The sequence below is a fragment of the Pseudopodoces humilis genome, chromosome 5, assembly GCF_049639895.1.
Source record: "Pseudopodoces humilis isolate 2021_Gansu_Grassland_sample_001 chromosome 5, ASM4963989v1, whole genome shotgun sequence".
Lineage (NCBI taxonomy): Eukaryota > Metazoa > Chordata > Aves > Passeriformes > Paridae > Pseudopodoces > Pseudopodoces humilis.
This window is the reverse complement of record NC_142204.1, coordinates 1,825,404-1,837,808: the sequence shown is the minus strand read 5'-3', so window position 1 is coordinate 1,837,808 and position 12,405 is coordinate 1,825,404. Positions and strand designations below refer to the sequence as shown.

The 12,405-nt window shown below is 44.6% G+C and overlaps 1 protein-coding gene across 1 annotated transcript in view; it reads right to left on the bottom strand.

Annotated features, from left to right (window-relative positions):
- The window catches only part of CECR2 (CECR2 histone acetyl-lysine reader), a 42,858-nt gene extending 35,174 nt beyond the window's left edge, over positions 1 to 7,684 (bottom strand). The window contains exon 1 of the mRNA XM_005530553.3: positions 7,594 to 7,684. The gene's annotated coding sequence lies outside the window, so the exon portion shown is untranslated. The remainder of the gene's footprint in view (positions 1 to 7,593) is intronic.
- Positions 7,685 to 12,405: the final 4,721 nt, after the last annotated feature.

The window sequence follows — 12,405 nt, the reverse complement described above, 5'->3', positions numbered from 1 at the left end:
GCTCAAAAAGGAACGAACAAGTTCCTTTGGGGAAGATGACTGGGGGGGATTTGGGTAACACTGCTGGGGGCTGAGAGGCCTGGCAAGATGCAGGATGCTGGCCACTGCTCTGAGGGGCTCTGCTGAGGGACACTTTGGTTCCTGCACAGCCAGCACATACTGCTCTGATGTGGAAAAGGGCAGGGATGTGCTGATGGCCACACAGACAAATGAGGTGTGAGAAGCACTGCTGCATCCCCTTGCTGTTGCCACACAGTCGCTTCATGTGCACCCTCCTTTTGATTTTTAAAGCATGGATTTTTTTGCCCCTTGTTTAGTGTCCTGTTCTGTGTGACCTTGATGACAAACCACACAGGGTTTGTCACCCCAAAAAGAAGCCACTCTGGACGTGATGAAACGAAGATCAAGCCACACTACTGTCTATCTCAGGAGGGATGAACACACACTTCTAGACAGTCCTGAACAAAAGAATGTACTTACAGCCCAAATCTCACCTTGTGATTGAACAGCAAGGGCTTTGCTTGTTCTACAATGCCAATTCATTCCTCCCATCAGCGACCTTCACCTGCATCTAGCCAGGCTTCAATATGTACTTGGCAATTTTAATCCACATGCTTCTTTCTTTCTACTGCTGTTATTTGATTCTTTTTGAGGAGAAGCTCCTTGGGAGCTGGAGCTGATTAACTTACAAAAGAGCCAAATACATCTCCTATACTCTGAAGGAGCAAATAGGAATGGGGCTTACCCTGCTCCACATTCAGACTGGAAGAGGATCATTACTTACTATTCATTCCTGGATCCTTGAAGAACAAGTGAAGCCAGCTTAATGCTGCATTGTTCATTCCTAGTGCCCATCAACAGAAAGCATGCTCCCAATTCATTGCCACAAGGCAAGACAACAGTATTGCTGTGCCATAAGCACTTCTGATTGTTTGGGGGCTGCAGAGAGGAGCTCAGGGTATTACAGTGATGATGAGCGCTGTGGGGGAAGAAGCTGGAGTTATTGTCTTGATGATGATGGGGAAATAGGACACATGCATGTATCACAGCAGAAATCCGAATGAAACAAGCCCTTATGTGCCTTGCTGCTCATAGAAAAATACACTTAATGTCTCAGAAAAGAGTCCCCTGTGAGGCACAAAATACCTAGCCTGGGGTTGCCTTGAAGCAAATAAGCTTTGCAAATTCACTTCTTAGAACCAGCCCCACACATTATAACTTTCTGGAGATCATGGATAAACCCAAGTTTTTATAGATAAATAGGTCCTAAAGAAGTCCCTTTTGGGATTTGTTTCAAAACAGGTCTTTCATCTTGTTTTCTCTGAAGTTTAAACCACTACATTGGTTGAGCCAGGAAGAAGCTAAGAAAGGATCAAAAGTAAAATGAGTGAAAAAGTAAAAGCATAGGTGTCTTAGAACAGAGGCTGACATGACACACACACATTATTACAGTGGCCTAGCAGCTGGCCAGCAGCTATTCCAGCTGTTCATCAGCCCCACTGAGGCTAAAAGGCTCCAAAAAATTTACTTCAGATCTTCTCCAATACTCACCCTTGCACTAAACATTGGTTTCTGAACTTGGATGAGGTGCAAGGAAGCTGCCTGTGAAACCAACTGTGCTGGAGCAAAAATCCTGCACCAGTGTTTTGGAGCATCACTTGAAGCCTCAGAAGTGAGGGCAAAGGTTTCACATCGGGCGAACTTCCACAACCCATCTGTCTCTCTCCACAATTCTTTGCCTTCTTCCTTGAAAGGAGAAGATATTTTCACTTGCCTTCTCAGTTTCTTTTTTCATCATTGCTTTCTTCCTCCTACTAGCAGAGTACTTGTTTTGCAACACCAAGAAGTTATAAATACAGCTGTCCCTTTCATATTTCGTGCTCTGACACTGGCATGATGACATCACTGCAGTCTCCAAGACCCTTTGCTGACTGTTCTCTATCCCTCCTTTGAAGTTTAGCCACCTATTCCTCCCTGTCAATGTTTTGCATAACTCCCTCTCCCCAGCAATCCAATCTGTTTGTCTCTCATCCATCTGCCCTGACAATAACAGCACAGCTTTTCCTCTTTTTCTTCCACTCTTCAGTCCTTATTCTCCACCACATCCATGGAATAGCACTTCCAGAACATGCTACCAACTTTTCTTCAAATTCTTCTTTAAAGATTCATTTTATCCATCTGAGAATCAAAGACATTTACTCAGCTTTAGTTATATTTCAACTCTATAATTTTATCCCACTGTGCTTCTCATTAATCTCTGAATGACCGTGTTATTTTACTGCTGTAATCTCATCCTTCCTTTGCCAACACCTGCCAGCTGCTTCATTTTCACTTTTTACCCTTTAAAAGGCTCACCTTGCATGGCTTGGCTATTACTATAATAAATATTAAAATTAGATTCAAGATGAGCAATGCAGCCACTTCATCTCCCTTGCCCCCTCACGGTATCTCCCATGCCGACGATACCAGGTTGATTCCGGAGGCCATCCACCAATATCCATGATGTATGCAAGGCAGCACTTGTTAAAAGTCAGACTGTAAATAATGCTGATCTTGTTGATATTCTCTTGGCATTCATGAATATGATTCTGAGTTAGTGAGGTGCTTTGTGGCTGGGCCATGGAAGCAGTTGTTATAACCAAGGTCAGTGGCACAACTGCAAGTGCTGGCTGCTAAAACTCTTCCCAAAGGTGGGGGGCACCAGGTCTGCTGTGACTGAGCTTAGGCTGGCTGCCCCAGAGGTTATGGCATGGACTGAAGTGGTGAATTCATTCAGCTCAGTCTTAGGACCTTGGCTTAGCTCTTCCCACAGCCTAGTTCACCCAGTATCCATGAGAATGAAATCTCAGCACTGGTTTTCCAGCTATTCCTGTTGACTTGCCACTTTACCCCCTAGGCCAGACTGACAAACAGCAGTTCTGGAAGGACTCATGTGGGCACGTGCACAAGGGTGATTTCAAGATGTTAAACATTTTACTGAAGTCTCTTTCACCAAAATATGAGACCTGGGGTAACCCCCAAAGTACCTGTAAGGACACAGTCCATGCAGAATAAAGGACAAGGTTGGATGAAAAGTGACAAAGCAGAAGGAAGAAGCAAAATACCCATAACTATTAAACACAGTCCTCAGAAACAGCTATTGTTCCTCAGCAGGTTAAAATTTCCAATTCTCTCTCTCTTTCTGATGAAAGCTCAAATAAGTGATTACAGAACAAGTGTTAGAAAATACACAGCACAGACACAGTGTTCTTGACCAGCAACTCAGCAAGTAGGAAATACAGCTCTTCAGATGCCATACTGGGAGTGCTTCTCAATGCCACCACTAAGGATAGGAAGGAAATAATTCAAACAATTGTGGGGAAGGGGAGTTAAGGAATATCCTCTTATTATCTTTATTAGAACAAACCAGGTGCAAACTACAAGCCAAAGACTCCAAGGATAGCTTAGGGATCCCAAAAGAGCTTAAGGTGGGTGCAAAACCAATGATCCCCTTGGGAAGAAAAAGGATTCCAATGCATTAGGGAAGAAATAACAAGAAAAAAACAATTGAGGTTCCTAAGGAAACAAATTGACAAAAGTCAATAAGAGTTTTCAGCTATACTGATAGACCAATCCCCTGAGGTGTAAAGAAAATAAAAGAATCTCATGGGGCATAGGGAAAAAAAAAAAGCAAGAGACACTGTTTTTCTTCCTCCTCACATTCTGGCCTTTGTGCATGTTGAAAAAATAAGAAAAAGCAGCGAAGATGTTTTTTGAGACAAAGTAGCAGCACGCAAAATACCCCCCAATAAGAAATAAGATAAAGTTACTGAAACTTTTTATGCCATCACATTCGAAAAAACAGCAAAAGTGCAATAACAGAACATGGAGAATGAGCTTCACCCAAAGAAAAGCTGAACAGCAGGAGCTTTTCTGGAATATTTTAGTTGAGTGTACACATCCATGTCACACCATCATTTCTTACTTAAAAACAGCTGCAGAAGGCTCCTGCTGCGGCCGCTGCCGTTAGCTGAAGCTCTGATCTTCCTGTCTTCATACAAGTCATCAAGTCACATTTCCTGCTGGAATTAAAGTGGCAGCCCCTAGGGACTATGCAGCTACCCAATTTATATCAGAGAGAATCTGAAGCAAGCACCAGGATTTTTTCAAACCGCTTAATTTATATTTTTTTTTAATTTTTTTTTTTTTTTTTGCAACCCCCAAATTCTAATAAAGAGTTTTTCTGGGAATTTGCCTTTTGAACTAATGAAAAGAAAACAAAGACATTTTAAGACCTGTGCAAAAAAGCTGGGAGCAGGAAAAACCTGTGGGCAATCTCACTGGCATCAAACCAAACCATGCCTTAGATACCTCTTGCACCCTTAGCAGTCACATACAGATGGTACAGATGGTATATGGATACTGTGAGGGGTATTTATAAAACAACAAAAGCTGCAGATCATGACACATGAGTATTTTGGCTCAGAATAAAAAGAGGAGAGCAATGGGGAAACTCTCCTGGCCAAGTGCTCAAACTACCTGGTGCCAGGTAAGGACAGCTACAGGGTCATTGTTAAAGATGCAGAAATGCAGGCAACTGGTTTTTGTTCTGTACTTCTACAGTACTTGACACAGCAAGAACCAGGTCAATGGAGTGTTCCTAACAGCTATGATAGGTTATGATAAATAAGACTTTGGAGAAGATCACATAGCATCCCATTAAGCAGTCTCTGTAACTAAACACAGATATCCATAACTCAAAGAAAGTCTTACATTACCAGACAACACTCCTTAGCCATCAGGCAGGCTAAAAAGCAGTCTCTTGTATGTGATTCTTCTTTTTTTTTAAATATCAAAAATATCAAAATCAAGGCAAAGTTGCGCTGCTTCAAAACCAAGCATCATAGAAGCCTACAAAAATATTAATATCTTTTTTTTTTATTTCAAAGAATGGAAAGCAAATCAAACTAAAGCATGTTAAACTGAGCATTAGAAGGGCTCTCAGCCACTTCCAAAATTACTTGAGAGCACATTATAATTAGCAAAGGTATGTGACAGTTTTATACCCCTGTATGATGCATGATTAAAGCCAGGCAGCCCAGCTCTGCAGCAAGTCCTGCTCACCATCAAAACAGATGTGACAAGACCTGCAAGCTGCTCCCAGACAGACTGTGAGAAAGCATAGGCAGATAACATTTTGGCCATCAAAGATGTAAGACCCGATACAAAACTAATTAAAGCTCAAAACCCCTCAGAGAGGTAAGCAAACTGAGGTTTTATGAAGCATCCTGTGCTTGAGCTGCAGTGCCCCAGCCTGAGAACAAGCATGAGAACAAGCTCTTGCCTTTCTCTCTGAGATGCAACAGGGAACAAAAGTTTACAGCCTTGACAGTAACAACTCACAGCCTCAGCACGAGGATGCAGGGCACAAATGACGGGAGAGATGCTGCAGTAACATCACCAGGATGATCTGTGACACTGCTGATTTTTCCCACCCAAGACAGATACCTCTTATCTATCTGCAACAGAGGAATATGGAGTCCTGGACTAGTGTGAAAAGCCAAGTCTAAACTCCACACAAATCCTGCCCCTTACATTTGCATGGCTTTGGCTGCTGAGCACTCAAAAAATTAATTAGAGGCTCGGCTTCCTACCACTAATTGCAGAAAAACAAGGTACAGAAGGGAAGCTGTGCATCAGCCAAGACCTATGGCTCTTGAACTGGGCTTAGAGGGGAAAAAGGTGTTGCAAAGAAATGTGTAAGGAACATGGAGAATTTCAGGTTTTTGGATTCCACCGTTGCTTTTAAGTGTGAAACAGCGTGGCAAGTTTGTTTCTGAGAAGTGTATCCAAGCCATCACTTTTATTTTTATTTATCTACAGATTTTCATATTTAGACTACATCTAAATGCTTCTTCCTTCATGACATCCCTCTGCATACAGCATCTTTCCCTCTTGTTTCCAGGCAGCCTCCCCCATTGTTTCCTCTGCAGTGCTTCAGAGCTCACCTCTCTAACATCCCAGCAGCTTCAGGCAGGTTTCCTGATCTATCCCTTGAGCCATTCCCAGCCCACTGCTCCTGTTGTGCCCTCTTCCCCATCTCCCCTGCAGAAATTTCTTTCCTCATTATCCCCATGCTCACGAGGTAACCCCTTTATTACAGGAGGCTGCAGAATCTCCTTCAGGCACCCCAGCAAGATTGTTTGGGTGAGGTGTTTGGTTGTGTGTTTGGTTTGTTTGGATGACAGACAGACAGACAACTTGCCAGTGTCCAATGACTCACCCAGGATTCATCCCTGAATTTTCTTAGTTAAAAGAGTTGCAAATGGGGAGGCAATTACACAGTGCAATCACTAAGTGGACACTCAGATCTGGAGAGTTTTGGAGAACCTCACAATGCGGAATTTATAAATTTTATGAAATCTTCCACTGCTGCTACAGAGTAAGCTGGTTCAGGTGGGCAAAACACTTAGGCCACTACTTTCTGATGGCTTTGGTATGAGGAAATAAACTTGCTGCATGTTTACAAGCAGGTATACATTGCTCTGTGGCTGTTTTGATGAAGCAGATATACATGACTGCAAACCCTTTACAATCAATCTTCTCATCACAGTTTCATTTGGAGATAGTAAATGCAGTGCAGATGCCTGGTTCAGGTCCTGATACCCACTGATGCTGAATGTCTATGCAGCAATGAAAGAGAACTTAATTAAGTGGCATATGTATATATAAATAAACTATATAAATTTTGTTGAACACAATCAGTTAATGAGAAATAAAGCTTTCAATGCAAACACCTATGGTTATGCCTATGCACCGGCCTAAGCCTCTCCACAACAGGGGGATCTTAGGGAGCAGGATTGCTTCCAAGCAACTGCATGTGTTGCCAAGCTGTCTTTGTCCCCACAATTATGCTTTGCTAATAACATGATGCACAAAAGAACAAATGAAACACATTGCAACAAGCCTTTGCTATCACTGGAAGCACATTTTGCTGTGCGAGTGGCAGTCCTCTAAAGAACGATGCTCTGCAGATGTCTCCATTTGGGAGGCTGCTTTACTGGACACTAACAAAGTGTCTCTGCATGTCAAAACTTCAAGAGAACACGTCAAATCACTTTCCAACATCCTGCAGCTCGGGAAGTGATTCCAATACTCCTTTTATTTCTAAGACAATAATCATAGCTGTCCCTACATAAAGCAACGGGATCTTTCACGCAAGTGAGGTGTGCGCAGAGCAGCAAGTTTCACGCTATGCAATACATACAAATGTTGAAAACATATGTGATGACTTAATATCACTAATTTGACCAAACAGAGTGCAGAACATAACAGCAGATGTGAATGTTCCCTGTGTGCACTAGTGCTACAGCAGAGCATCAAACACGGTCTTGCAGGAACAAAGGAGTTTGCTTAACGGGTCTGTACAATTAAAAGCCTACAACTCAACCCAAGAGAACTGGAATTCCCTTCCACTTGGTGAAGCATCTGGCCTGATTGCTGGTGGCTGCTGATCACTGCCATGTCATCACTCCAAAGCCGTGAAACATCCCTGCCACCGTGTTAATTAGCTCCCCTTGCAAAGTGCTTAAGCCATAGAGAGAGGTTACTCACGTGATGTCTCTGCGCTGATAGCAACCTTGAAGAAGGCAAGCGATCAGGTCGCTGATAAACTCCACATCATCCCCGTGAAGAGCAGCTTCCAGTTCCTAATGAGCAGAAAGGAGAGGGGGAAAAAAAAAAATAAAAAATCCAACCATTAAATGAATTCCTTAGAATTTCCTGCTAGCTCATCAGGACCAAAAAGACCCAAAGAGCCTCATGTATGTGTACAGCAGCAGAGCACACGTGGGGTAAAATGACCTTCCTCATCATTAAAAATACTGCTTCTACTACCTCTTCATTGCAAGAGTTTATGGGAAGACCTTGAAAGGCTTTTACTGAATGTCACTCTCCAGCCAGAAGACTAATGCTTTTGTCTGGAGGCAGAAAAATAGGGTTCAGTGAGGTTGAGATGCACTACAGCCTAATAAGAAAGGCATGATTTCTCCCATGTTCACCTGATGGACAGGAATCAACAGTTTCATTCTCCTGCTTTACCTCCTCTCACTAAGGCTGCTGAGCTCAATTTAAAAGATGTGCTCAGAAAGCAGGACCCTAAAAGCCACTTACAAGCCAGAAGTAGCAGTTTCAGATGGATTGCCAGAAATGGCTGAAAGCTAGCAGGTAAATCCCTCAAAGAAAAACAGGCATTTTGATTATTTAACTTATTTCCCATTGGGTTCCCTTTTCTTCCCAACTCCAGTAATGGAGTTACTCCAGTTGGAGGAGGGATGTCAGACTTCATGACCCAAAATCTCAATCCTCAACAGAGAATATCAAGGCTTATTCCAGCACAGTGGAGTTCACAAAGATGCAAGGCAGAAACTGATCCACAAAAAGGATGAACTTCTGAAATTTAATAATTACCAATTTTGCACGTATCGTGAAAAATATCTTTTTTTTTCAGCTAGCCATTTCAAGCTTTGTTTTCCAAATATTATTTGGTTAATTACAGTTTTATTTGTATGCCAGAAGATTATTCACAGTAAGAAAAATCCACCTTCTATAAGACTTATCATCACTAGCACACAGCATTTAACGAGATTTAATACGGATAAACAATATGGGCATAAGAAGCTATTCTTTTTTGGGTTTCAGAGTAAATAATGGATTGAATACAAATTCCTACTTGAATGTTACTCGACAGACTGTTACACAAATAGCTAAGCTAATGGCTACAGAATAAAGGTTAATGGCCAGAGAATAAAGGATAAACGTTTTGGCACTTACCCAATAAAGAAGAGAAAGTGCTTTTTTTATTAGACCGCAGTAACTGCAGTAATAAAATTATTGATAACAGATTGCAGCTTAAATGCCGCTTGTAGCTTTTTATTGGAAATGTATTAATGGCATATTTTCATTACCAACACTGCTCTTATTTACCTCTTGTGCAACACCCAGAGTGCTTCAGGAGCGGAATCCCGGCACCTGCCTCGTGAAGAATGTACTAAACACATCCATTACATGTGGAAACTGGAGGTAAGGAAAGGGTAGTGAGCAGCCAAAGCCTGACGTAGGGTCCCTGCCACAGAGCTAGGGAAAGCACCAGGAATCTCTGTTCTCTGCCTTTACATGAGCACCCTACTTAATTGCAAGTTAATACAAAAACTGCAGTTGCTGCTTGCCATCCCTTGGAGAGGGTGGCATTATTGTTGTATAAATAGTAATCACGCTATATAAATAGTAATTACTGAGTGAATTCACTTAGAATCATGGAATGTCCCGAGTTGGAAGGGACCCACAAGGACTGAGTCCAGCTCCTGGCCCTACTTACCACTTGGTAAGTGGCTAGTATTTTAGAGGTGTTGACTCAGATTATTTGTGAAATATTTTAGAGGACATATGCCTTCTATAAATATCCCTGGGGGAGAGGGCAGCAGGGAGGACCTAGAGCGTGTGATACACTAAACCATCCCAGGTGTGTTACCACATTACCACAATCAACCTGCAGCACGTGAAAAATGACATGTTAGAACCCAGAATGATGGGCAGGAGGGGAAAGCAAGTCTCCAGGATGCCTCCCTGCATTCAGCCTCTCCCTCATCCACATACACTTGTTCATTAAAGCTGTCAGTCAGCAGTCTGCCCCTGCTAGGATGTGACAGCCTTTTGTATGAAGGAATATTTAAACTGCTTCCCGTGAGCCTTTTCAGCCTGCTGTTTGACTAACACTCCTTAAGCAGTGGCCACAACTGCCTCAGATAGCTCCTATCTGCAGCCATTGTTTTCCAGGCCCCACAGTGACCTTTACATTTTTGGAGCTGGGGGGTCACCCCAGGAGCAGGGGGACAATCCCAGGGCACTGGGCAAGATGCCATCTCCTGGGCAGGGACTAAAACACCTGCATGGGCTGTTCCCCCCTGCTCTCCTGCTGCTTTCTCTCTCCCAGAAGGCTGCTCCCTGTCCTTGTCTCCATGGCAGGTGTGGCACCAATTTTGGGGACCAGACCCAAACAGCCACTGGATAAAGGGGGCTCTGGGCACGCAGACCACTGTGGGGCTTAGTCCCAGTGCCAGGCTGGGTTAAGGGGCTCTGGAAGAAGCCAAGATGTGCCATGGGTGCTTCCTGGAGCCCATCCTGATCCTCTGCTCCCTGCCAACAGTAACACCCAGTGCCAGAATGCTACGGGTAAAGGCACAGGCCAAGTATTACCGTGATTATTTGTCTTGGAAAAGAGATACTGACATTGTCCTGTAATGTTTCTGTCTACATTTTAACTATTACTGCTTGTGACAGAAGGGTAAGAGCAGTGAGAGGTACCTGATGAATGAACTCGGGGCTTGAACAATGAACCCAGGGTTGGGTCCATTGGGCCTGTTTATCTGAATGTCACAATTTTCTATCCCCCACTGGATTCTCCAGCTTCCTGTCCCAAAACACCTAAATTCCAGACTCTTCCCACACAGAGTGCTGTGGGAATGGCAAGACACACCGGGAGGATGCGATGCAAATCATAACATCTCAGGAACACGAACAAAGAGTTAGTATCCCTTCAGGTTTTCACCTAATGCTTCAGCACACATTTTGCAGGAGGATTTTTTCCAGCCCTCTCCTCCAACAAGGGACAGCCAGCAAAGCAGCACACTGCTCAAGCAGCACATCTGAAAAGGAGTATATGAAGTGATGCCAGGGAGAAAGAAGCCACTAAAACCCCCCTGGGTCCTAAGGGCAAACCCTGCTCCAGTCACCCATCCCCACACTCCTCCAGCCTGGCCAGGACGAGCTGCTCAGCTTCCTCCCTGCCACCATCCTCCCCACGCCTCCAATCCTTTTGTTTTTCCCCCCTTTCTCTTTGAGCACTGAGCTGTGAGCACAGAAATCTGAACCTTGCCAAAACGCTTTGGGGACAGCACAGAAAGGAAACAGAAGAGGCAGCAAATCAGCAGAGGAAAAGGGGGGGACACACATCTCCTCCTCCCCTAGCTGGAGAGAGCAACAGACAGGAGAAAAGCAGGATTCTCCCCCTCTCCAGCTGGCGTCACACCTCATTAGGGAAAAGCCTGTTTAACATCTTTCCCTCCCCCCAGCCCGGTACTAAATCCCCCCTGAGTCAGGCAAGGACTGTTGGGAAGAGGCAATCACCAGAGCAAGGGTGACCACCTCTCCCAGGAGGAGCTGTGGCCCAAAACAGGGTTAGCAGGGTGGGCGAGAGGCACCAACCCATCCCTGCCCATGCCCTGGGAGAGTGGGATGGGACAGAAAGCCCCGGTACCTGTGCCTGCCCCACAGCCAGCACTTGGGCACGGATGGTTAACCCCACCTGAAACAAACGGGGCTTTGCATGCTTTTCTGATATCTGCCTGGATTTTTGTGAGGGAGGACAGTCAACCTTCGAGATGGAAGTAAACAAACGAGTCCACAAGAGCGATGCCACTGTCACCGAGCCAGCACGGGGTGACCACGGGGGCTGCTGCACGCGCTGCTTTTTGAGCTGTGGAAAGCAGCCAGCCTCCAGCTCCTGCTCCAGCAAGCTGACTGTGCAGAGAGAAGCTTCACAGAGCTTGGAGCCTTCATTTCAGAAGACAGACTCCCTCAAACCTGCAGGAGCCCAGTGTGAGCAGGCTGGGTGATGAGGACTACAGTTTAGGAGTTTCTTCTGTGCTGGAGCTGAATCATCTATAACCGAATGTGATGGACATAACGAGTTTAAGCACAGCTAAGCCTTGTCCAAGTTAGCCATCAATTTAAAAACCTCAATCCCTTCAGCTCTATTTCCATACTGCTGCTGTTATCAGCTTTCTATTGCAATGCTCCAAAGTGACTCAACAGGCTTTTGCAGAGGCTTTAGGAGATCACCAAAAGCCACCAGTGGGACGTGCTGAGCCAGCCCCAACCCATGCTCTGAAATTTCAGTGCTGTCACCAAGTCAAGTCAGGATGTTCTTTTCCCCTCACAGATAATTAATGACAACAGGCAAAAGTTTGGCAAACTCATGCCAAAGGGTACTGGGATTGGGCAGGAAGATGGAAAGTCAACTGCAGGCCTAAAACACTTCCAAGAAGCAGCATTTAGCCCTGCTGGTGGTGAAGTCAGTGTGCTCAGCCCCAGCACCTTCTCAGAATGCCTGAGAGGACACCAAGCCCAGACTCAGCATGCTGCCTGCAGTGCCATGCTCTCCCTGCTTGGGATTCCTCTGCCATCACATGGAAATAGTTCCCAAAACATGAAGCCTACTGAGAGTGTTCTGCACAATAAGCCAGGAGGACGCTGAAGGGCATTAAGAGTGTTCCTAGGACCACGGTACCCCACAAGGGCAAACAGCAGTGGGTTTAGCTGGCTGCCAAATTCAGAAAAGTTATGGGTCCTGGTCCTGATGGAGTCTCT